Here is a 24,785-nt window from a genome sequence, read left to right as displayed (position 1 = left end):
GTCGATTTCAAGTCGTCTTGATTGATAAAACAATTAAATCTTAAAAGGCATCATTATTCATTGTGATAATTACGAGAGTCACTTCGGGGGAAATGGTTATCGAGAATAGATTGTGATCCCGTGCTCAAAGTTTCCGAGAGCGCAGTTGATACATTTCCTCATCCTGAAATGCGTCGACTAAATGAACTCCCTGGTGTGCATATAGAAACACGTAGGCAACACTCTCCCACGAAATCTACTGACGGGTTTTGCATGAGGCAAGTGAGGTACTCGCCTCGGTAAAATTTTGATGTTTAGTGTTTCACGATTGACAAGTATGAGATTTTGTTGGATTTATCACCCAGTGGCTAGCTTTGCCTCGGTAAAATTTTGATTCTGACGACTACGGGCATGTTTTGAACATTGAGATCAATTTATCTAGGATAACCAAAGGGTTTGTAGAAGTAGGAAACATCAAGTTCAAGAGAGGAGGGTGTAAAAGGCCTTCGAGTTATTTGAACATTATTGTTTATGTTATATTAGTCAATTATTCTTTTTTTTTTTTGTCGTAGAAGTTCCATTGTTCATTTGCCTTCGACACTTACACAGTGACCACTTTTATGAAAGACGACGAGATACATAATTTGGCAATCGAGAAAGTCCTTTTAATACCGTATGCTCGTCCTTGTACCCAAGGCGCTGGTTTTTTGTTTGTTTCATTGTTTTTATTTTGTTGTTGTTGTTTTCTTGGGGATAGGAGTAGGGTTCGCATTGCAGGGAGTGGTCAATAGAGAAGAGGCGTTTATATCAGAATGGGCTATCATTTCAAACTCGCCGACAGGCTTCGTATAATTGCTCTTCCAATTTTTGTCTGGGGGCTCTTAAAATCGAGGAAGAAGCACACATGACCCCACTTCTTCTCTCTAGACCAATGTTGTTAATATTACTCGTCCCCTGCGCCTTTCTGTATATCATTTTCTTGTTATTCTCTTTCTTTTGTCTCTGTCATTTATTCTATTTCATGTTATTTGCTATTCGACTTTAGCAACCAAGAGCATAAGTGACGCCAGAAATATGAAGCATAAGAAAAAAAAAACACTTCTGCCACAACTTCAGTTTTCCTAAGGCAAGTGATTTTAGCTGAAGTAATAAGTCAGTGACGTACGGAGCTCCATCAGCCCTGCAGGGTGCAATGACGGATCCCAGTGACGTCTTTACGACACGTTTTTACGGCACTTCACTGTACAAGGAAAGTATCTGAGTGTTGGGTAATCACACCAGCGTTTTGACGCCCACGTGCAAGGTGGTTTGGCTATGCCCCTGCTTGTAGATGATCTAGTTTTTTTTCACGTTCACAACATATAATTCAGTAATAGGATATCCACAAAAATTATTGATTTGGTCTTCAAAATGTCTGATACGTTTCTTTTGTATTATAGTCGAGGATGCTTACAAAAATGATGAGAGAGGGAAATGATATTGATAGAGGCCAAATCTGTTCGCCCATGAAAACTTCCTGCGATTTTCAAAAGCTAGCAGGCGTAAAGAAGTACGAGGTAATAGCTCTTTTCAAAGCAGCTGATCCACCGCCTCCCACACATCAGGCGCACACAGGGACACTAGAGATACAGATACTAAAAGGTATCGGTCGTTCAAACTGAATTGCAGTAAGAAGATAACAGGAACAAACTCTCAATCAAGCAATATGATCTCGCAAAAAATGAGTTTCTGTTGCGTGGCTTTCGTGGTCTTCCTCTCATGTGTTTCCGTGAAAGGACAGTTTACAGCATGCATGGGTAATCTGGGGAAACGGTTGATGGATTTAAAGGTACGTTACGCTACTAAGTTACTACTTTTTTTTTGTTGGACGCAAACGCGACGCATGAAATGTTTCAATTATCAAGACAGGCATAAAGTAAAACTTCCCGAAGCTTGTGCTTTCTCTCAGTTAAAACTTTTGAAACACCACGAAGGGAGGCAGCACTTTTGTTCTTTCCCCTTTCTAGGATAGCGTTTTTGTTATTAATTCATCCTTTGAATTCAATTTTTTTAGAAGAAAAAGATTAGCTTAAGATTATAGATAAAGGGAGTAATAGCATAAAACCCAAGAGCCTTGTTACCTGTGAAAGTCATTCTGTTTCGCTTCCTCTCCACCAACAACAGTTTCGATCGTATAAAAGTTTTTTCGTTATCCCTTTGTTATTATCCAATCACAAATGTAGCACAGTGCGCGGGTACATTTACGAACTCAAAATTCCCTAATCATTTTCTAATATCTTACCTTAAATATCATATAATTTATCAGTTATACATCTATCATTTATTCATCTTACGTACACTCAAAGCTGTTTTCGTTACCAGGAGGAAAGACCTGCCTTAGCGGTCTTAACTCGACGAATATCTTTCGATAGTGGATCCAAATCAAGAGAGAACAGGCCAAACGGGTTATCATCCTCTACTCAACCGAGACGGTATACAACCGAGGGCGAGAAACAAGCACGAAAAATGGCGAAACGAATTTATTGACTAATCTATTAAGTACCCATTGATATAAAAGCCATAATTTGTACTTTTGTTTGACCTTATCAAGTCTATTGTATACCAGGGTGAGCGCTCGCGGATTGAGAGGTATTTCCTTTTATTTCTTTATCCTATTTTTGAGAGACCAAAATCTTGGGTATTGTTTTGAGTCACCAACTTGCTTGATTGACCCTACTTGCTTGATTGACTATCCAGAGTGTCTTTTATGTAATTTCTATCTGTTTGAGGAAAACGTTTGAAAGCAATAAAATTAACATAACCATAAAACAATAAAAACAACTATTATATGAAAAAAGGAAACTCATGCTTGCCTACAATTATTACATCAACTGTCAAGGTAGTTAATTGGCTCGCTCCTACTTTTGGTACACATTGCCAGAGGATAAAACGTTATTTACGCGGTCGGGAAAAACGTTTCCGGTGAAATTAATTATCTACTTCATTTCGACGTTTTTAGGGGAGTACATAATGTCATTAACGACGTGATTTGGGAGAAAAATAAGGAGGAGGTTGTCAAGGAGTGGGAGGAGGAGGGGATCGAGAGTGCAAAATTGAAGACAAGTGCAAAAAAAAGAGTACATAACCCAAATCTTTTCCTCCCCCCCCCACCCCCTCCATGGCATCTAATAAACGAATCTAAACATTTTGTCATGAGGTTCCACCCGGCTAAACAGAATCTTCTAAAGATTCTTATAAAAAACTGGCACCTTATCACGGATCTCAGCCTCATACGGCTAGAATCTTTAATGAACCTATAGTCTCTTAAAGAAAGGAGAAACCGCTTATAGACTTTTAAGTCAGAGCCACAATCTCCCATAAAGGACTAGGTATCAAAGCAGATTTATTTACAATTGTGGCGGGTGTGGCTGTTGGCAATATTACACAACTCCCCCTCCCCCTCTCCCTCTCCCTTTGCCAGAGAGAGGAATTGAGGGAAAAATGATAAAGTTGATTTTGAGAAAAGCCGTGGCTCGCCAAAAATAAAATCGATCTGATATCTGGTCAATATAATCTTTAATGCTTTCTAGTTTTCAAGTCCAAAGATAAATCTGATATATTATTATCGACAAGGCGCTATTCACGCGCAAATGAAATCGCAGTTTAGGGTTTTTTGTTAAAAATTTTAAAAAAATGTAGTTGCAAGCACTCCATGTCTTGTATTTGAGGTCAGTCCAACTTTATGTCTGATATGACAAGCGTGTATCACCGCTTAATGTAACAACTGCCGCTTAATGTAACACTAACGCTAAATGTAACAAAAATCGCCGCTTAATGTAACACTAACGCTAAATGTAACAAAAATCGCCGCTTAATGTAACACTAACGCTAAATTTAACAAAAATCGCCGCTTAATGTAACACTAACGCTAAATGTAACAACAAATCGCCGCTTAATGTAACACTAACGCTTAATGTAACAACAAATCGCCGCTTAATGTAACACTAACGCTAAATGTAACAACAAATCGCCGCTTAATTTAACACTAACGCTTAATGTTACAACAAATCAACGCTTAATGTAATAAAACAGTCAACGCTTAGTGTAACAAATTCTCAACGCTTAATGTAATGACGGGCTTAACGCTTAATGTAAGAACACTCGACGCTTAATGTAATAACCATAAGTTTTACTAAGGACGAAAATACTCATATCTCATGATTAAAACGCAATCGGACAACCAAAATTGGAGAAGTCCATGTCTTGTATTTGAGGTCAGTCCAACTTTATGTCTGATATGACAAGCGTGTATCACCGCTTAATGTAACAACTGCCGCTTAATGTAACACTAACGCTAAATGTAACAAAAATCGCCGCTTAATGTAACACTAACGCTAAATGTAACAAAAATCGCCGCTTAATGTAACACTAACGCTAAATTTAACAAAAATCGCCGCTTAATGTTACACTAACGCTTAATGTAACAACAAATCGCCGCTTAATGTAACACTAACGCTAAATGTAACAACAAATCGCCGCTTAATGTAACACTAACGCTTAATGTTACAACAAATCAACGCTTAATGTAATAAAACAGTCAACGCTTAGTGTAACAAATTCTCAACGCTTAATGTTATGACGGGCTTAACGCTTAATGTAAGAACACTCGACGCTTAATGTAATAACCATAAGTTTTACTAAGGACGAAAATACTCATATCTCATGATTAAAACGCAATCGGACAACCAAAATTGGAGAAGTCCATGTCTTGTATTTGAGGTCAGTCCAACTTTATGTCTGATATGACAAGCGTGTATCACCGCTTAATGTAACAACTGCCGCTTAATGTAACACTAACGCTAAATGTAACAAAAATCGCCGCTTAATGTAACACTAACGCTTAATGTAACAAAAATCGCCGCTTAATGTAACACTAACGCTAAATTTAACAAAAATCGCCGCTTAATGTAACACTAGCGCTTAATGTAACAACAAATCGCCACTTAATGTAACACTAACGCTAAATGTAACAACAAATCGCCGCTTAATGTAACACTAACGCTTAATGTCACAACAAATCAACGCTTAATGTAATAAAACAGTCAACGCTTAGTGTAACAAATTCTCAACGCTTAATGTAATGACGGGCTTAACGCTTAATGTAAGAACACTCGACGCTTAATGTAATAACCATAAGTTTTACTAAGGACGAAAATACTCATATCTCATGATTAAAACGCAATCGGACAACCAAAATTGGAGAAGTCCATGTCTTGTATTTGAGGTCAGTCCAACTTTATGTCTGATATGACAAGCGTGTATCACCGCTTAATGTAACAACTGCCGCTTAATGTAACACTAACGCTAAATGTAACAAAAATCGCCGCTTAATGTAACACTAACGCTAAATGTAACAAAAATCGCCGCTTAATGTAACACTAACGCTAAATTTAACAAAAATCGCCGCTTAATGTACTACTAGCGCTTAATGTAACAACAAATCGCCGCTTAATGTAACACTAACGCTAAATGTAACAACAAATCGCCGCTTAATGTAACACTAACGCTTAATGTTACAACAAATCAACGCTTAATGTAATAAAACAGTCAACGCTTAGTGTAACAAATTCTCAACGCTTAATGTAATGACGGGCTTAACGCTTAATGTAAGAACACTCGACGCTTAATGTAATAACCATAAGTTTTACTAAGGACGAAAATACTCATGTCTCATGATTAAAACGCAATCGGACAACCAAAATTGGAGAAGTCATGTAGGTGTCAAGAGGGGTACATAAACAGTCATGTGAGGTGTGACGTCATCGATGACGTCATTAAAACGAAAATACTCATATCTCATGATAGAAACATCGTCGGGCAACCACATTAAAGAATGTCATGTAGGTGTCAAGGGGGGTGCATAAATAGTCATGTGAGGTTTGACGTCATTGATGACGTCATTAAAACGAAAATACTTATATCTCGGGATAACTTTCGTTAGGTTTCCGCCCAGGTATAAATGAGTTTTGAATGACAATCAAGCAAGGAACGATTCGGAAATGCTTTTTTTTATTCCACCCGCGCTGTGTAATTAAACATAAAACATTTGTCGGTAACAAATTCTAATTTCGTCGTATTTTTTTAGGGGTAGCAGTTTTTGAATCGCAATCGTTCATCGACTTGCTCGCAAGTACTCGCAATGGTCGTAAATGCTTGACTAGTTTAATTCGAGTGCTTGGTTCTTTCCGGATCGTCAAATATTCCTTCAAAATGCTCGGCTCGCAAAAGACAAAAACCCAAAGAGCTCTTAAAATGTAATACCCCGTCGGTTTAGCGTTATTTTTAGAGATGATCAAAATGAAAGGCCTTCTAAAACACCCAATCACGTTATTCATTCTCAATTTAAGAGGGTTTAAGTTTGCCGGTAAACAGTTTCTAAAGGGCCCTAAGGGACGACAGATTTTCGGCAAATTTTGACCTAAAAAAATGTGTCTTAAGTTTGGTCGTGTCACAACTCTCGTAGCTCAAGATTTGATTTTTCCTAGTTATGATGTCGTAATAAATGACTTCATGTCACGTGTCCATTTTGCTGGACCCCCTTGACGTCAAGACAACTTGGCCTAAGTTTGGTTATGTCACAACTCTCGTAGCTCAAGATTTGATTTTTCCTTGTTATGATGTCGTAATCAATGACTTCATGTCACGTGTCCATTTTGCTGGACCCCCTTGACCTCAAGACAACTTGGCCTAAGTTTGGTTATGTCACAACTCTCGTAGCTCAAGATTTGATTTTTCCTTGTTATGATGTCGTAATAAATGACTTCATGTCACGTGTCCATTTTGCTGGGCCCCCTTGACCTCAAGACAACTTGGCCTAAGTTTGGTTATGTCACAACTCTCGTAGCTCAGGATATGATTTTTCCTAGTTATGATGACGTCATTAATGACGTAATGTCACGTGTTCCATTTGTTGACACCCCTTGACGTCAAGACAACTTGGCCTAAGTTTGGTCGTGTCACAACTCTCGTAGCTCGAGATATGATTTTTGCTAGTTATGATGACGTAATTGATGACGTCATGTCACGTGTCCATTTTGTTGACCCCCCCCTTGACCTCAAGACAACTTGTCCTAAGTTTGGTCGTGCCACAACTCTCGTAGCTCAAGATATTGATATTCGTATTTGGGATGACGTCATTGATGACGCAAAGCTAAATGACTCCCCCGTTACATACCCTTGACGCTTAGACGACTTACCCTAAGTTTGGTTGTCTTGCGAATTGTTCTTTCGAAATCTATCCAAATTCTAATCCAAATTCATGGTTATTACATTAAGCGTCGAGGGGTCCTTACATTAAGCGTTAAGTCCGTTATTACATTAAGCGTTGGAAATTTGTTACATTAAGCGTTAACTGTTTTATTACATTAAGCGTCGATTTGCTGTTACATTTAGCGTTAGTGTTACATTAAGCGGCGATTTGTTGTTACATTTAGCGTTAGTGTTACATTAAGCGGTGATTTGTTGTTACATTTAGCGTTAGTGTTACATTAAGCGTCGATTTGCTGTTACATTTAGCGTTAGTGTTACATTAAGCGGCGATTTGTTGTTACATTTAGCGTTAGTGTTACATTAAGCGGCGATTTGTTGTTACATTTAGCGTTAGTGTTACATTAAGCGGCGATTTGTTGTTACATTAAGCGTTAGTGTTACATTAAGCGGCGATTTGTTGTTACATTAAGCGTTAGTGTTACATTAAGCGTCGATTTGCTGTTACATTAAGCGTTAGTGTTACATTAAGCGGCGATTTGCTGTTACATTAAGCGTTAGTGTTACATTAAGCGGCGATTTGTTGTTACATTAAGCGTTAGTGTTACATTAAGCGGCGATTTGTTGTTACATTAAGCGTTAGTGTTACATTAAGCGGCGATTTGTTGTTACATTTAGCGTTAGTGTTACATTAAGCGTCGATTTGTTGTTACATTAAGCGTTAGTGTTACATTAAGCGGCGACTTGTTGTTACATTTAGCGTTAGTGTTACATTAAGCGTCGATTTGTTGTTACATTTAGCGTTAGTGTTACATTAAGCGGCGATTTGTTGTTACATTTAGCGTTAGTGTTACATTAAGCGGCGATTTGTTGTTACATTTAGCGTTAGTGTTACATTAAGCGTCGATTTGCTGTTACATTAAGCGTTAGTGTTACATTAAGCGGCGATTTGCTGTTACATTAAGCGTTAGTGTTACATTAAGCGGCGATTTGTTGTTACATTTAGCGTTAGTGTTACATTAAGCGGCGATTTGTTGTTACATTTAGCGTTAGTGTTACATTAAGCGGCGATTTGTTGTTACATTTAGCGTTAGTGTTACATTAAGCGTCGATTTGCTGTTACATTTAGCGTTAGTGTTACATTAAGCGTCGATTTGCTGTTACATTAAGCGTTAGTGTTACATTAAGCGTCGATTTGTTGTTACATTAAGCGTTAGTGTTACATTAAGCGGCGATTTGCTGTTACATTAAGCGTTAGTGTTACATTAAGCGGCGATTTGTTGTTACATTAAGCGTTAGTGTTACATTAAGCGGCGATTTGTTGTTACATTTAGCGTTAGTGTTACATTAAGCGGCGATTTGTTGTTACATTTAGCGTTAGTGTTACATTAAGCGGCGATTTGCTGTTACATTTAGCGTTAGTGTTACATTAAGCGGCGATTTGTTGTTACATTAAGCGTTAGTGTTACATTAAGCGGCGATTTGTTGTTACATTAAGCGTTAGTGTTACATTAAGCGGCGATTTGTTGTTACATTAAGCGTTAGTGTTACATTAAGCGGCGATTTGTTGTTACATTAAGCGTTAGTGTTACATTAAGCGGCGATTTGTTGTTACATTAAGCGTTAGTGTTACATTAAGCGGCGATTTGTTGTTACATTTAGCGTTAGTGTTACATTAAGCGTCGATTTGTTGTTACATTTAGCGTTAGTGTTACATTAAGCGGCGATTTGTTGTTACATTTAGCGTTAGTGTTACATTAAGCGGCGATTTGTTGTTACATTAAGCGTTAGTGTTACATTAAGCGGCGATTTGTTGTTACATTTAGCGTTAGTGTTACATTAAGCGTCGATTTGCTGTTACATTAAACGTTAGTGTTACATTAAGCGGCGATTTGTTGTTACATTTAGCGTTAGTGTTACATTAAGCGTCGATTTGTTGTTACATTAAGCGTTAGTGTTACATTAAGCGGCGATTTGTTGTTACATTTAGCGTTAGTGTTACATTAAGCGGCGATTTGTTGTTACATTAAGCGTTAGTGTTACATTAAGCGTCGATTTGTTGTTACATTAAGCGTTAGTGTTACATTAAGCGTCGATTTGTTGTTACATTAAGCGTTAGTGTTACATTAAGCGGCGATTTGTTGTTACATTTAGCGTTAGTGTTACATTAAGCGGCGATTTGTTGTTACATTTAGCGTTAGTGTTACATTAAGCGTCGATTTGTTGTTACATTTAGCGTTAGTGTTACATTAAGCGGCGATTTGTTGCTGGTGGTCATTGTTGTTCTCCTGATACATATAAGTACGCGAAAATGTATTCCGCTCATAATGGAGTAAAGCACAAGAAAAAAATATGACAAATAAACTATTAATAAAAAATGTTTTTGCTGGTTTTCCTTTAAAAAATTCATCGAGTCCTACTTCAACGTTTAAAAATCGGAAAGAAGCAAAATCTAATGGCGGTATGGCGGTCAATTATTTTCTTAATCAGGTAATCAAATTGTCAAACTTCTATTCCCTCCATATATTCCCTCCCTCGCAACGATTAGCCAAACAGTTATCACTGCTTCATTTCCATTTTGCATGCGTTTATTTACAATGAAAGAATCGAATTTAAGGCTTTAGTATTTTGGACTGTTTTATATTATTTCACAATACTATTCATGTTATTTCTTTCTCTTTTACGTTAAGTACGCGCATGCTAGTGAAGAAATCTCCGCTGACGAAATGACTGTAATGAGCTAAGATTCTTTCTGAACTAGAAGCTCGGCCGAATATCAGAATGCATGATGTTGGCGAACATCTCTTATTCGAATCTTGAGCATCACAACAAATCGACAACTTTTTTTTCAAAGACGAATAGTAATTCTAAAAATAGCTTCTCATCTAGTTTGAGCATGAAGTTTTCAACTCAAACCTACTTTATTGCTTGGAACTATCAGGCATATAGTAAATGAATAAAAATATATATATAACACAAGAAAGGACTTTATTGATTTATAAGGTACCCAAGAAAATATTAATAGAAGATAATATAACAAAAAAAACTGTAAAAAACTGAAACGTGTACAGATTACATACTTGATTAAACTTGTACGACCCTATAAGATAACAAAACCTGCGCATAAGTCACAGAATTACAAACCTATCAAACTTTTATACAAAAAGGCCGCGTGTACGTAAGTATTGAAAATAAACAAACTGACCGCACAGAGTATACCAAAACAGGTGCACTGTTAGTGTGGTTTGTTTATGAAACCATCCAATGCGCCAAGAGAAATGTTATTTTCTCGATTAGTTTATCATAGAGAGCGCTTACAGAAAACATAAACAAAGCTCGTATCAATCTTAAGTTGAATTATTCTTCGAGTGTTTGGTCGAATTTAAAATAATAATAAGATTTTCCACGTAAAATAACTGATCCCTCGATTGGAATGTTCGAGTTGTGATTATCGCTCATTTTAAAGTTAAAGGGAATTATTTTAGCCCTGCCGAGTATTCAGATCGCTTAATATTTACTTAGCTCTTTATTCTAGAGCCTTTCGTCACGGTTAGTATTTCAATTATTTGTATAAGACTGTAAGACTCTATAAACGTCACTGGGTGTGTTTGATCACCGCATGGCACGCGAGAACTACTTTAAGGATTCCCCCATAAAACAAAAAAAGCAAAAAATCCAGAGCATACAATAAGTTATTAAGATAGCTGTCTGCTGTGTCATTCTGTCTGTCTTGGTAAGAGCTATAGGGTAAGAGGTATTGAAATAGCTCCGCTAGTTTTTTTATTTCCTTGGCTGTCGAGAGTCCTCATTTCTAATAATCTGGAAAAATCCCCTCCTCGGAGGCGCTCTTAACTCAAACACTTGTGTACAGCTAAGTCGTTAGGTGAGCTGCGAACAATCAAAACTCAATTAGACTCCCAAGACTTTAGGCTAATATGTTCATATTTTATGTTGTCTAGCAACTCGAGTTCTAATCAGAGGAAATTGCGTTGTCATTTAACCAAAAAAAAACACTTCCTTCTTCAATCTTTTTCCGTTTTTATTTCCACTAACTTTAATTGAAATTTCGAGGGCTTTATCACTTTCTAGTGTAAGTTTGGAAAGTGACTTACACTAGTTGGCAGATGCGCATCAATTCATTTCTCCAGAAAGTTCTATCCCTTTTGTTTAACTTTGATATTTTTTCTTTGAGGATTGACGGAAGTATCCAGTTTCAAGAGCTAGCGTAATAATTAGAGATCTCCGCCCCCTTTTGACGTTTGGGCGCTGTAGGACGCCCGTGCTGAGTGTCCTTTACATGTAAACAACAAAACCTGGCTAATGGCTGACTGAGGAGATATTTACCTAATTAATGCTTAAATACCTCGACCGCGTTTGTCATATATAGCTGAGACGATTCAAAAGATTTTCACAGTTTACAGTTGCGTAGTCGAGAGCCAAACACTTGCCTTCAACGATTCCCGCCTGACAATGAAGGGATTACTCTTTGCTGTACTTGTCATCGTACTGGTCACACACCAAACAACTGCGTTTACAGCAGGCATAGGAAACTTTGGCAAACGGGAATTGAGACAGGTAATCACATTCATTTTACTCTTCTAAGCTATCTTTCCTTTCACTCTTATCTAGGTTTTACTTTAACAGCCTTTGTAAATGAAAAATGATGAGTTTTTTCTTTTACACATGGTTATGATGCAATCTAGTTTTATCTTTTTTGACGTAGAAGATTAGCGGTCGGGATTGATATCTGGTCACACCCTAGCAAATTTAATAAAAAAGGATATTTCCTTTTTATAGCAGCATCGCCATTTCCAACAAGAGAGCGAAATAATTATTTGTAATATGCGAACCCTTATTCTTGGTAACCAGCATTATTTTTTAATCGTTCAAAACGGACATTCCGCAATTTGGAAGTATTTTTTTCATACATGAATTTCCACCAGCCTTTCCTATGTTAGAAATGTTGTGGAAATCAACCATCTAAATTGAGAAAATATTAGGAGCATTTGCTGAATTTTAATCATGATTGCGTGAGTTTCTATTTCATTGGCTCTCCGCATAGGCTTGAATGCATGTAAAAAGTATTTTTAAGGAAAAACAATGTTGCAAAACTAAGGGGAAGAGGAGAAAGGAAAGTAAGAAGAGACAGAGAAAAGTAAAGCCGGCCTAGGAAAGTGAACAAATTTATGTCCAACAACATTTTCCACCCTTGCCTACATCCCGAGGGAAAACTCCACAATTCCTCTTCAAAGGCTTCTCAGATGACAATTTAATTTTTTTTTTTTTTTTTATGTCAAAGTATAAGCGATGGAGTCCAGAATTTGTTTCCAATTTTCATGTCATCGTTTTTCAAGTAATAGAAGAACTCAATTATACCCAATCTGCTCAATAAAACAACGCTTTGAAATTCAACAAGAAGGCTACAAATTATCAAATTCTCGAAATAGCTGTTGATTTTGCAAATAGGTTTTTAGGTACCGTATGGACCGAACTATTGGTCTCATGTTTTGGCTTTTGATGTACAAAAGTTAAAGTGCACCACGACAAAGAATAAACAGTTCTCACTTTTAACTAATCTATTTGCCATCCTTGTTTCAACAGACTCGTGAGGCTTTGCGCGTTGTGTGCGGCTACGTCAGAGAAGCGCAGGCCCAAGAAGTTCGCGATGGCTACACTGAGCATGCGCGCTACAACAATATACGGGAAATCTGCCAGCTTTGACGTAATCTCGCCTCTACTTCTCTTCACACAGGAACCTCCGAAACACCGCTGGAAGTGATGGACTTTGTGAAAGAAAAAACTGGATAGATTCTATTTTATAGGGTTGTCGTCTCTGTCGCATCCGTTTGTATATAAAATACACCAGGACTTGTTAACTGTTGTTCATGAGAAGGTAATTTCCCACTCAGAACGAAGCCCTAAGTACCAGATGTGTTCAAAGAAGGCAGTTTCCGAAATGTTGTAATAAATCGTTTTTCAATTCGCTATCGAAGATTGATTGTTTTGATGTGTTTAAGTAAATGCAACGATGCCGTTGGCTACGAAATGCGTTATTGTATTAATAAGGAAACGCTGCAGGGCAAAATAAAGTGAAGTATAAGATAGTTATTCAGACCCGGGGAGACTATTAAACATTCAATGCATGCTCTTGGCTTAAAACTCTTTTTATTAACGGGCTGAATTTGACAATCAAACATTTATCGCCCGTCTTTGATAATTTGAGCGGATTTAGGGGGTTGTTTGAAACATTTTTCGTATTATCTGAATACGAGGAGTAGGTTGGAAATTTTTACAGCGAGTTAAAATGTCTACTCAAAGACAGTGGAAATTCTCTGGCGAGTCGGTAATGTTCTGACGGATGAATGATATAGGGGAAATTATAGAACAATTCAATATAGCTTGTACATCGCTTCCGGCGTTAGGTATAAAAATATGACAAATAATTAATGAAATTGGTGATTCCTGGTCGACTTATTAATTTGTGAAAATAACGTTTTTATTTTCTTCGCTTACCTTTATTTATCCATACCTGCAAACTTTAATATCATCTTATAATAATATACTATATATCATCTTATATCTGATATTGCTTTTATCCTCTCTATCATATCCAAGGGGCAGACACCATTAATCTGTCTACCCTACCACACCCTTATTCCTATCATCCCGATCTTTAAGGATCACTCATTACTACAATCTCTGCTGCTTCCTAGAAGAGGGGGAAAAGGGTTTAAGTGCGCAAGAGTACATGGCTAGTAGAGGAGACTGGTTAGGAAACGCGGCGAACTTCAAAGGCGGATGTCTTTGTTTGTTAATGGCCCTGTCACGTGGTTGTGCATGTGCGCAAGTCGAGCGTACAGTACAAGAGGGTAAATTCAGTAAACGAAAAATCTTGCTCTTTGCATCGACACTGTACCTCGTTAGTTCCCCAAAACTGTGTTGATGCAGATTCGCTAACAAATCCTATCATGATTGCTATGTAAGCTCACTGAGATTGTTAGTGCTCCATTCTCTATAGAATTTTAGTCCCGCTCGACACTTGTTCAAAACATACATGGCTGTAGAAAACTATCTTCCTAAGGCTGTAGAGATCTGGATCTAATGGCGATAAAACTTGAAAAGTGATAAAGACAAATATTTTTTTTTAAAAAAAAGTGGATCAAAAAAGCAAAGTTAAAAATAATAGCAATAATAAGCGTCCGAATACGCGTATTTATAAATTTACTCCATATGTTTTCTCAACTGCGCTTGGTTTGTGCAGGGTCTCGATCACGCGACAGGCTTGTTCTATAGCGCCCATTGTAACCAGTCCCCTAGTAACTATGAAGGAAACAAGTAAATGATACTGGCAATCAACTTTAATATCCTTTACTGAGGTGTTTTGGAGTGGTTTATTTTGTTACTGTTTTTTTTTTTTTCTCCTTGACAAATACTACAATATTAAAAGTTTGCATACGACTGATATCAATGCATAATAACAGTGGATATTTAAGAATCAAAAAACAGTAAAACAGTTAACATAAATGAGGAAGATATGATTAAAAAATAGGCAATCGCTATAATCAACATTTTTGTACAATTAAACCAGCAAATAAAACATCGGCAATCATGAAGCCTTGAGCCCGCGATGTCACAGCGGACAGGTCTATTTGCAGGTACAGGAGCGTAGAGCATCACGGGACTGTGAATCAAACAATATTCAGTTAGTTAGAATGCATTGGTTTTATACGAAAAACCCTTACTACTTTTACGTTTCTTACTGTTACCTAATGCCCACGCGCCTTTTCTCGGGGGATTATATGTGTATTTTAATAGAACTCTATTTGAACGGCGAATAGGGGTTGGAGAAAAGAAATGGAAATTAGCATTTTTTAGATTCTCCCTACTAAAAAGCCATTTCTTTTTTAGAACGTCCCTTATTTTGAAAATTACGAAGGCTCTTAGAGATAGAATGACACGTGGGTAATCAGAAAAAAATGCTCTTGTTTATGAGCGCACACAATCGCACACCTCGTACGCGATCGTACTCGAACCCAAACAAACGCAAGGTGAGTATCTTTCACGATAGGCTGCGATCATATGGATAGCCTAAAGAGGAAACGGTTTCATATCTGGCTCTTCTAATTTTCTGCCGTCCGCGTTGAGGTCCGCAATGCCGTCGTAGTTTTAAAGTTCATACAGAGTAGTGTGCCCAATTCTATTTTACCTAACCTGTTTTAGTAGATAACGAGTTTAACACTAAGATCTAAAACTAAGATCTTGTGTTTTTGAGTGACCGTTTACTATTGGAAGAGGTCATGGGGGTTGGAGAGAAGGTTATGAGTTTGTTCGTTTTAGGCCTCCGTACTAAAAACCAAAAGCCGTATTAAGCAGTCCATATACTTTTTTAACTTCCACCATTTTGAAATTAGTCAGAAGAAAAGAGCTCTTTGTTTCATTCGTTTTGATGGTATGGTATAATAAGTAAACTCTTAATAAGGATTCATTTGGTAATAATCACTGTGTACATCTTGAGTCTTTTCTGCCCCGTCATAAAAAGGGTGCATTGTGGTCAACAACTGCGCAAGTCTTTTTGCACATGTAGCTTGTCCGACGTCATCACTTTCGGTAAATATCGTGAGTTTCGTATCGTGTTGTGAGATAACGCTCTTGAAAAATGGCGCTTTGCGCAAAATCACTGATTTTGATAACAATTACCTGCTTGCCGCCTTTGGAAGATGGTTTTGCAGGCCTGTAATTGTCGAGTCCTGCAGTCATCTTGGATTCGCCTTGCTGAATAACAAAGGCAAAAAAACTAGTCATTTTGAAGCTTGGGTAATAAGCCCTTGTGTCTGCAAATGTATGTAAGTGGCTTACAGCCTGAAAGCCCGTCCTCGATAGACCATGAAATGTGGTGTTTTTTTTACATCGCAATATAAAGGGGACGGTTCAAATGTAACTAAAGTGCATTTCATATCTGGCTCTTTTTAAAACTTAAACTTAAAAGTTTCAAGTATTTTCTGCCGTTGCCGTCCATGTTGTTGGCATTTGTTGCTAAAACTCAATAAAGATTTTCGAATATGCTCCCATTTTCCCTTCCATTTTACCTTTTTTGGTAAATAACGACCCCAAGCACCACCACCCCCCCCCCCCCCCCCCTCCTACCTGGCGAACGCTCCTCTTTTCTGGCCAATAATGATCCAAATCAGCAGCCATGTAGTGGACGCCCTAACAGACAAAGGAGCAGGTCAGTGACTTCGATAAAAGGAGGGGAACGAAAATGGGCCCTAGTAATGTAAAATATAGATAATAAATCGGCTAGAATTTATCATGTTTAAAGTTAACCCACGATTTGAATCAAAATTATAAAAAGAATTGGAAGGGTCATTCTTTTTTGCAATGAAAAATAACGGAGAAAATTCATTTTTTCACTGTCCCTAACAACCAACAGAGAAGCAATTGTGAGGTTTCGAAGGTTTGTACTCACATTCGCATTGTCCCTGGCAATCCCGCGTTTCCCGTAATAGTTGTCCAGTCCAGCGGTGTACGCGGATACTTGATGCGCAATCAGCAAAAGAGCGGCAGCTAGTGCGATAGATGTCTTGATCATGGTGGCCAAGCTAGACTTCTCAAGGTGGTCGAATGTAACGCTCACCTCGCCGCGCTTGGTTTATATGCGTTCCGCTTACTAGTCGTCTATAAACACAGGATGCGCTTTTGCACCGCTTTTGCCCCCTTGCAAAGAATATGTATAGGGGAAAGGATGCCATCCAAAAGAAGCGAATGCTCATTATTTGGCGATAACATCCTCCAAGTCGTAATGGAGTATGTGCTGCCGGCGGTAAAGCATTAAAAACTGCACAGTCTTAATAAATGTGGTTCTCCTTTTTTTTAGTAAATGGTACTATTGAATTCTCTCCCCCGAAAACAATAATATAATGGCTTTACGCTCCCTGTTTCGTGCGGGCAAAAAAAATATATATATTTGTCTTGTATGCGCAGCCGTTATTGGTGTCACTTTCAAGGAGACAAGTTATATGATATAACCAAACCGTTTTGCATTTGCAAGCAATTCTAGAACTCTTTAAAGTATCTTAACAACGCGTTCTAAATGCTGGAAATTGTAATAGCCAAGTATGACCGCAGGACCTCCGCACTTTTATGAAGTAAAACATAAAAAGAAACAGTCAGAGTTTCATGCACTTCAGTTCACACATTTTATGTTTTTGTCATCATTATTACATGCTTTAAGTCCCAGTTAACCTAGGAATGGAATTTCAAAACATAGCCACATGCAGAAATTGATTTAGTATCAAAACTCAAAAATGGAAAAAAAGGCGAAAAAGTGAGTTCCCGCAACAGGAAAATGCGACACTTATCGCCAATAAAGTAATATGTTGTACATTCTGCAAAGTCAGAGCCTGGGAAATGGGAGAGCTTAGCTTCCTATACAGATATCCTCATGAAAAAGCTGCTTTTTCTATTATCAAGAAATGAGACACTATGTTAATTTCTACGAATATATGGCGTTAATAACATCTATAATGCTTTTTTCGGCTATAACTACACATCATCAACCCATTTTACTATATTTTTATTGAGCGCATATTACCCTGTTAAATAACAAATACGAAACTAATGCTAATTATTAACCGAGGGGTAATGCAGGCAATGCAATTACTTCCGTAAGAGCTAGCCATTCATGAAATAATGACGAAGAGCACTGCCGGCTAACTAACAATTATTTTTATTCTCTGATCCCGGTATCATTAAAAAGATAAAAACATCATCCTAACATTTTTAACACGCAATTAAGCAAATACCTCTTTTTTATTCTGTAAAAGAAATGATGCTATATCCTATGTTATAAAGGTAGTCTTAGAAGAACCATGGAAATTCTATTTGAATACAAGTGACAGTTTATGGGTGACGTTCTACTGGTTTTAGTTTAGAAGTATATCATCTCATTCGCATTGGATTTTTTTAGCGACAGTAAAAGATTCGTCACGCGAGTGGCCGAAGTCGGTCTTTTAAAGGCCGCTAAATCGCTTTCCCTACTTCTTCCGCCAGGCATTCAAACAACAAGAGTCTTAAGTAGAAACGCAAATTACGTGATATGAAAACCAAACTTTTTTTTCATAATACAATTAGTGACGCTTTGATTTTCGGAACCCGGAGCAAAATTAATTAAGGCCAAAGTCGCACCATTCTGGTTCGGTCGAGGATCGACCATGGAGCGGCTTTAAAGTGAATGTGCTTCTTATTTAATTACATTCCGTGCTAACGTCGCATTACCCGTCAAACCTTTCAAGATCGGCACAGTATGCTACACTAGTACGCCGTTAAATTTAGGCCTTAACTGCTTCACTTTTTCTTGGGTAAAAAGTTTAGTTTAAACAAGTGTGAGACCCGTTCGGATGCGGCGTTGTATATAAGACAACAAAGAGGTTTAAAGATAAATAGAAAAGTCGAACGAATTTTGTCGTCTTAACGTCATTTCTCAGGGTATTAAGCAAAGACTCTGGATATCTTTAGGATCCATTTTTTATTTCAAATCTCTTCTCGAACATGCGAAACTCTTGGGAGTTTTCATTCTAACATACCAAGACGAAATAATATAGTAGTTCCACGAATATTCGAAAAACCGAAAACAAGTAAATATTGGGTACCTTCTTTACTCGCTAAATCTAGGAGGCCTGCTATCAGTCAATCTTAGCAAAGTGAAATTTAGCTCGTTATAGCGTGTCACCTATCCCATGCCCTCTCTACCTTTGCGCGTGTCTTATACTGTCAAATTGCGTGTCGCCTATCCCATTCCCTCTCTACCTTTGCGCGTATCTTGTACTGTCAAAGTGCATGTCGCCTATCCCATGCCCTCTCTACCTTTGCGCGTGTCTTATACTGTCAAAGTGCATGTCGCCTATCCCATGCCCTCTCTACCTTTGCTCGTGTCTTGTACTGTCAAAGTGCGTGTTGTCTATCCCATGCCCTCTCTACCTTTACGCGTGTCTTGTGCTGTCAAAGTGCGTGTCGCCTATCCCATGCCCTCTCTACCTTTGCGCGTGTCTTGTACTGTCAAAGTGCATGTCGTCTATCCCATGCCCTCTCTACCTTTGCGCGTGTCTTGTACTGTCAAAGTGCATGTCGTCTATCCCATGCCCTCTCTACCTTTGCGCGTGTCTTGTACTGTCAAAGTGCATGTCGCCTATCCCATGCCCTCTCTACCTTTGCGCGTATCTTATACTGTCAAAGTGCGTGTCGCCTATCCCATGCCCTCTCTACCTTTGCGATTGTCTTGTACTGTCAAAGTGCGTGTCGCCTATCCCATGCCCTCTCTACCTTTGCGCGTATCTTGTACTGTCAATTTGCGTGTCGTCTATCCCATGCCCTCTCTACCTTTGCGCGTATCTTATACTGTCAAAGTGCGTGTCGCCTATCCCATGCCCTCTCTACCTTTGCGATTGTCTTGTACTGTCAAAGTGCGTGTCGCCTATCCCATGCCCTCTCTACCTTTGCGCGTATCTTGTACTGTCAATTTGCGTGTCGTCTATCCCATGCCCTCTCTACCTTTGCGCGTGTCTTGTGTCTTATACTGTCAAAGTGCGTGTCGTCTATCCCATGCCCTCTCTACCTTTGCGCGTGTCTTGTGTCTTATACTGTCAAAGTGCGTGTCGCCTATCCCATGCCCTCTCTACCTTTGCGCGTGTCTTGTGTCTTATACTGTCAAAGTGCGTGCCGCCTATCCCATGCCCTCTCTACCTTTGCGCGTGTCTTGTGTCTTATACTGTCAAAGTGCGTGTCGCCTATCCCATGCCCTCTCTACCTTTGCGCTTGTCTTATACTGTCAAATTGCGTGTCGCCTATCCCATGCCCTCTCTACCTTTGCGCGTGTCTTATACTGTCAAAGTGCGTGTTGCCTATCCCATGCCCTCTCTACCTTTGCGCGTGTCTTATACTGTCAAAGTGCGTGTTGCCTATCCCATGCCCTCTCTACCTTTGCACGTGTCTTATACTGTCAAAGTGCGTGTTGCCTATCCCATGCCCTCTCTACCTTTGCGCGTATCTTATACTGTCAAAGTGCGTGTCGTCTATCCCATTCCCTCTCTACCTTTGCGCGTGTCTTATACTGTCAAAGTGCATGTCGCCTATCCCATTCCCTCTCTACCTTTGCGCGTGTCTTATACTGTCAAATTGCGTGTCGCCTATCCCATGCCCTCTCTACCTTTGCGCGTGTCTTGTACTGTCAAAGTGCATGTCGCCTATCCCATGCCCTCTCTACCTTTGCGCGTGTCTTGTGTCTTATACTGTCAAAGTGCGTGTTGCCTATCCCATTCCCTCTCTACCTTTGCGCGTGTCTTGTACTGTCAAAGTGCGTGTCGCCTATCCCATGCCCTCTCTACCTTTGCGCATGTCTTATACTGTCAAAGTGCGTGTTGCCTATCCCATGCCCTCTCTACCTTTGCGCGTATCTTGTACTGTCAAAGTGCATGTCGCCTATCCCATGCCCTCTCTACCTTTGCGCGTATCTTGTGTCTTATACTGTCAATGTGCGTGTCGTCTATCCCATTCCCTCTCTACCTTTGCGCGTGTCTTGTACTGTCAATGTGCGTGTCGCCTATCCCATGCCCTCTCTACCTTTGCGCGTGTCTTATACTGTCAAAGTGCATGTCGCCTATCCCATGCCCTCTAAACCTTTGCGCGTGTCTTATACTGTCAAAGTGCGTGTCGCCTATCCCATGCCCTCTCTACCTTTGCGCTTGTCTTATACTGTCAAATTGCGTGTCGCCTATCCCATGCCCTCTCTACCTTTGCGCGTATCTTATACTGTCAAAGTGCGTGTCGTCTATCCCATTCCCTCTCTACCTTTGCGCGTGTCTTGTACTGTCGCCTATCCCATTCCCTCTCTACCTTTGCGCGTGTCTTGTGTCTTATACTGTCAAAGTGCGTGTCGCCTATCCCATTCCCTCTCTACCTTTGCGCGTGTCTTGTACTGTCGTCTATCCCATGCCCTCTCTACCTTTGCGCGTGTCTTGTGTCTTATACTGTCAAAGTGCGTGTTGCCTATCCCTTGCCCTCTCTACCTTTGCGCGTGTCTTGTGTCTTAAACTGTCAATGTGCGTGTCGTCTATCCCATGCCCTCTCTACCTTTGCGCGTGTCTTGTACTGTCAAAGTGCGTGTCGCTTATCCCATGCCCTCTCTACCTTTGCGCGTGTCTTGTACTGTCAAAGTACTTGGTGCCTTTCCCATGCCCTCTCTACCTTTGCGCGTGTCTTGTGTCTTATACTGTCAATGTGCGTGTCGTCTATCCCATGCCCTCTCTACCTTTGCACGTGTCTTATACTGTCAATGTGCGTGTCGTCTATCCCATGCCCTCTCTACCTTTGCGCGTGTCTTGTACTGTCAAAGTGCATGTCGCCTATCCCATGCCCTCTCTACCTTTGCGCGTGTCTTGTGTCTTATACTGTCAAAGTGCGTGTCGCCTATCCCATGCCCTCTCTACCTTTGTGCGTGTCTTGTGTCTTATACTGTCAAAGTGCGTGTCGTCTATCCCATGCCCTCTCTACCTTTGCGCGTGTCTTGTACTGTCAAAGTGCATGTCGCTTATCCCATTCCCTCTCTACCTTTGCGCGTATCTTGTACTGTCAAAGTGCATGTCGCCTATCCCATTCCCTCTCTACCTTTGCGCGTGTCTTGTACTGTCAAAGTGCGTGTCGCCTATCCCATGCCCTCTCTACCTTTGCGCGTGTCTTGTGTCTTATACTGTCAATGTGCGTGTCGCCTATCCCATGCCCTCTCTACCTTTGCGCGTGTCTTGTACTGTCAAAGTGCGTGTCGCCTATCCCATGCCCTCTCTACCTTTGCGCGTGTCTTGTGTCTTATACTGTCAATGTGCGTGTCGTCTATCCCATGCCCTCTCTACCTTTGCGATTGTCTTGTTTCTTATACTGTCAAAGTGCGTGTCGCCTATACCATGCCCTCTCTACCTTTGCGCGTGTCTTGTACTGTCAAAGTGCGTGTCGTCTATCCCATGCCCTCTCTACCTTTGCGCGTGTCTTGTGTCTTATACTGTCAATGTGCGTGTCGTCTATCCCATGCCCTCTCTACCTTTGCGCGTGTATTGTACTGTCAAAGTACTTGGTGCCTTTCCCATGCCCTCTCTACCTTTGCGCTTGTCTTATACTGTCAAAGGTGTAAGCTGTGTAAGAAATTAATGACCCATGTAAAAACTAGGCATCCTAACAGAAACTGCACGCTGGTATGTAAAAATGCCTTGCTAGGAATTCTATCGGCCAGGATAAAAAAATCAAGCATAACCTACATGCAAATCAAAATGCTGCATATCATTCAGACTTGGGTCAAAGACTTAGTTTTAGAGTAAATGGTACGAAATGAAAACATTAGAATAATAAATGTTTAACAGAGAATTGAAATTAGATTTACTCTATAATCGATCTGTAAAAAAGAGACAATTCATTTGGAACTTACTGGTCTTACGAAAGCCTGAGGTGCCGAAAGTTTGTAAAAATCGGAATTGATAAGAAACAGAAACAATGAGTCAGGTGTTTGTTGAAGTTTCACCGTACTCAAATGGCCTCTTTTCTGGATCGGGACCCTTCACTAGCTTCAAACTCTTATCAACCGATTGGCCATTAGCCATGTGGGAGGAAAATGATCCGATCTAGTGGTACAACCTCTCATAGTAATTCTAACAAAAATACAATGCTGTGAGTGCGTGACCAACTATGTATCATTCCTTCTTTTATCACCTCAAAACGCAGATAGGTTTGGTGAGGAACTTACGAGAGAATTCTGTCATCCTTCTGCCATTTTTGACATACATTCCCAATTCCTCGTCTTTATTACAATAAAAAGACTTCTTCAGTGCAGACTCTTATATACACTTATACATAGAGCGACACCTACACACATTAGCCTACGAATTTCATCACAGTTCCTAGTTATCACAGCTATATATAGAAAGATGATAAAGACAAATTACAAATCCTTATACCCCTTGCTTGTACATCGTCCCTTGAGGTTATCGAATGTGGTTTTGTAAAGACATGAAGAAGTGCAGATACACTACAGGTGTTAATGGCGACTTGAGTTTTACATCCTTCTAAACCAGCGCAAATGCAAAAAGAGTTCGGAGTAGAATGGTATATAATACAAAAAAGCGCCATTCTCAGACTAACAGAAACGTTGTTATGTGGTCGTAGTATTTATTTATTGTCTCTTTTAAAACCAAAATTAAAGCACATACCGCAAACGACATAGAAGGTGGTTGAACCAGCTTGTAAAGATGCTTATGGGCATGAGCGCGTGGGCTTCTGCGTAATCATCCCACGTTTTGTTTAAGGATGAGGAAGCGCAATACAAAGTATAGGAAACAAAGCCTTCACGAGTGGGAAGGTCGAGCCAATTTTATTGAGTAAATTTGAATCTGCCCCCAAAAATGGTTCCTTGAATGATAAATAACATATTTGATATCAGCTTTTGTCCTGAAATCAAGCCAAGTTAAAGTTAGGTTTTATTCTAAGCTTGTGCCGAGAGCTAGTCCATTCGAAAGAAATTGAAAAGCTTGAACGCCGCCTTGTTAAGGAACACCTGCGGATTTTGCATACCTCGTCCCTGCATGTATTGGTTATTCAATATTTGTCCTTGGTGCGTAGGGCAGAGTGTCGCCACGGATTGGAATTTACCTGGAATTTCCGTCCGCGAGAAAAACAAATTTATTGATGCTCCAAAAAATAAAGGCGAAATTAGATAAATGCTCTTTGTAATTAAAAACAAGAGATGATTTGTAATATATGATTTATTACAAAGGCACCTTAAAATAGTGATAATTGCATTTTTTTTTTTTTCAATAGAGACGCTACCTTTTGTAGAATGTGCTAGTTTTGCTACTTTTGTTTAGCGGTTTTGGCTCTGAGGTTTCAAGTATTATGCCAGGTGCAAAAATGACGTGTTTTTAATGCAGGGGTTATAGGAGTCTTCATAAAACCCTTTTCCCCTAGAATACTGCTTAAAATTTATTTGTATTTTTTATTATAGCCGATTTCGTAATAATATTGGCAAAAAAGTTGTCCAGCCAATTAAGAAAAAATTCTCAAACCAAACTAAGTAATTCAGGTGCGAGGTGATTTTCTTCTTGTGAAAAAATATATTAAGCATCTCAACCTCTGGTAATCTTTGAGCAAACCTTCTCATTTCCTTAGCGATTTTGTTTTTTTTAGAATCAACACATTACAATAAGAAAACAATGCCTTTCTTGATGTTACGAAGTTATTAATGACTCACAAATTTTAGGTTTTTTGCTCGAATTTTTGTGAAGCTATCATTCTGGTTTAAACTTAGATCTTAACTTAACTTCCGATGTATTTGCATCTACGTTCCGGGATGTTAACTAAAAGAACTACAGTTTCTGTTGACACAAGAAGTTAACTTTATTTGTAGATGTAAGTGGCACGAAATCATAACCTCGCTGCAATTTCCTCAAAGTGCTCTGTGTATCGATTATTTAGATGGTTTCCTTTTCTAAAAAAAGGCAATTTACGCTTACAGACAATATAATGATGCT

General features: G+C 39.2%; 2 long non-coding RNA genes across 2 annotated transcripts; both read left to right on the top strand.

Moving 5' to 3' along the window:
* The first annotated feature begins 106 nt into the window (after positions 1 to 106).
* LOC116621567 lies at positions 107 to 2,548 on the top strand. The gene is made up of 2 exons (XR_004297402.2): positions 107 to 1,807; positions 2,341 to 2,548. It is a non-coding gene; the product is annotated as an uncharacterized LOC116621567 (long non-coding RNA).
* Positions 2,549 to 11,439: 8,891 nt separating this feature from the next.
* Positions 11,440 to 13,270, top strand: LOC116601189. Its single transcript, XR_004289937.2, has 2 exons — positions 11,440 to 11,799; positions 12,826 to 13,270. It is a non-coding gene; the product is annotated as an uncharacterized LOC116601189 (long non-coding RNA).
* Positions 13,271 to 24,785: the final 11,515 nt, after the last annotated feature.

The sequence above is a fragment of the Nematostella vectensis genome, chromosome 1, assembly GCF_932526225.1.
Source record: "Nematostella vectensis chromosome 1, jaNemVect1.1, whole genome shotgun sequence".
In the NCBI taxonomy this organism is placed as follows: domain Eukaryota; kingdom Metazoa; phylum Cnidaria; class Anthozoa; order Actiniaria; family Edwardsiidae; genus Nematostella; species Nematostella vectensis.
The sequence above is the reverse complement of the archived record's forward strand: the minus strand, read 5'-3'. Positions and strand labels throughout refer to the sequence as shown.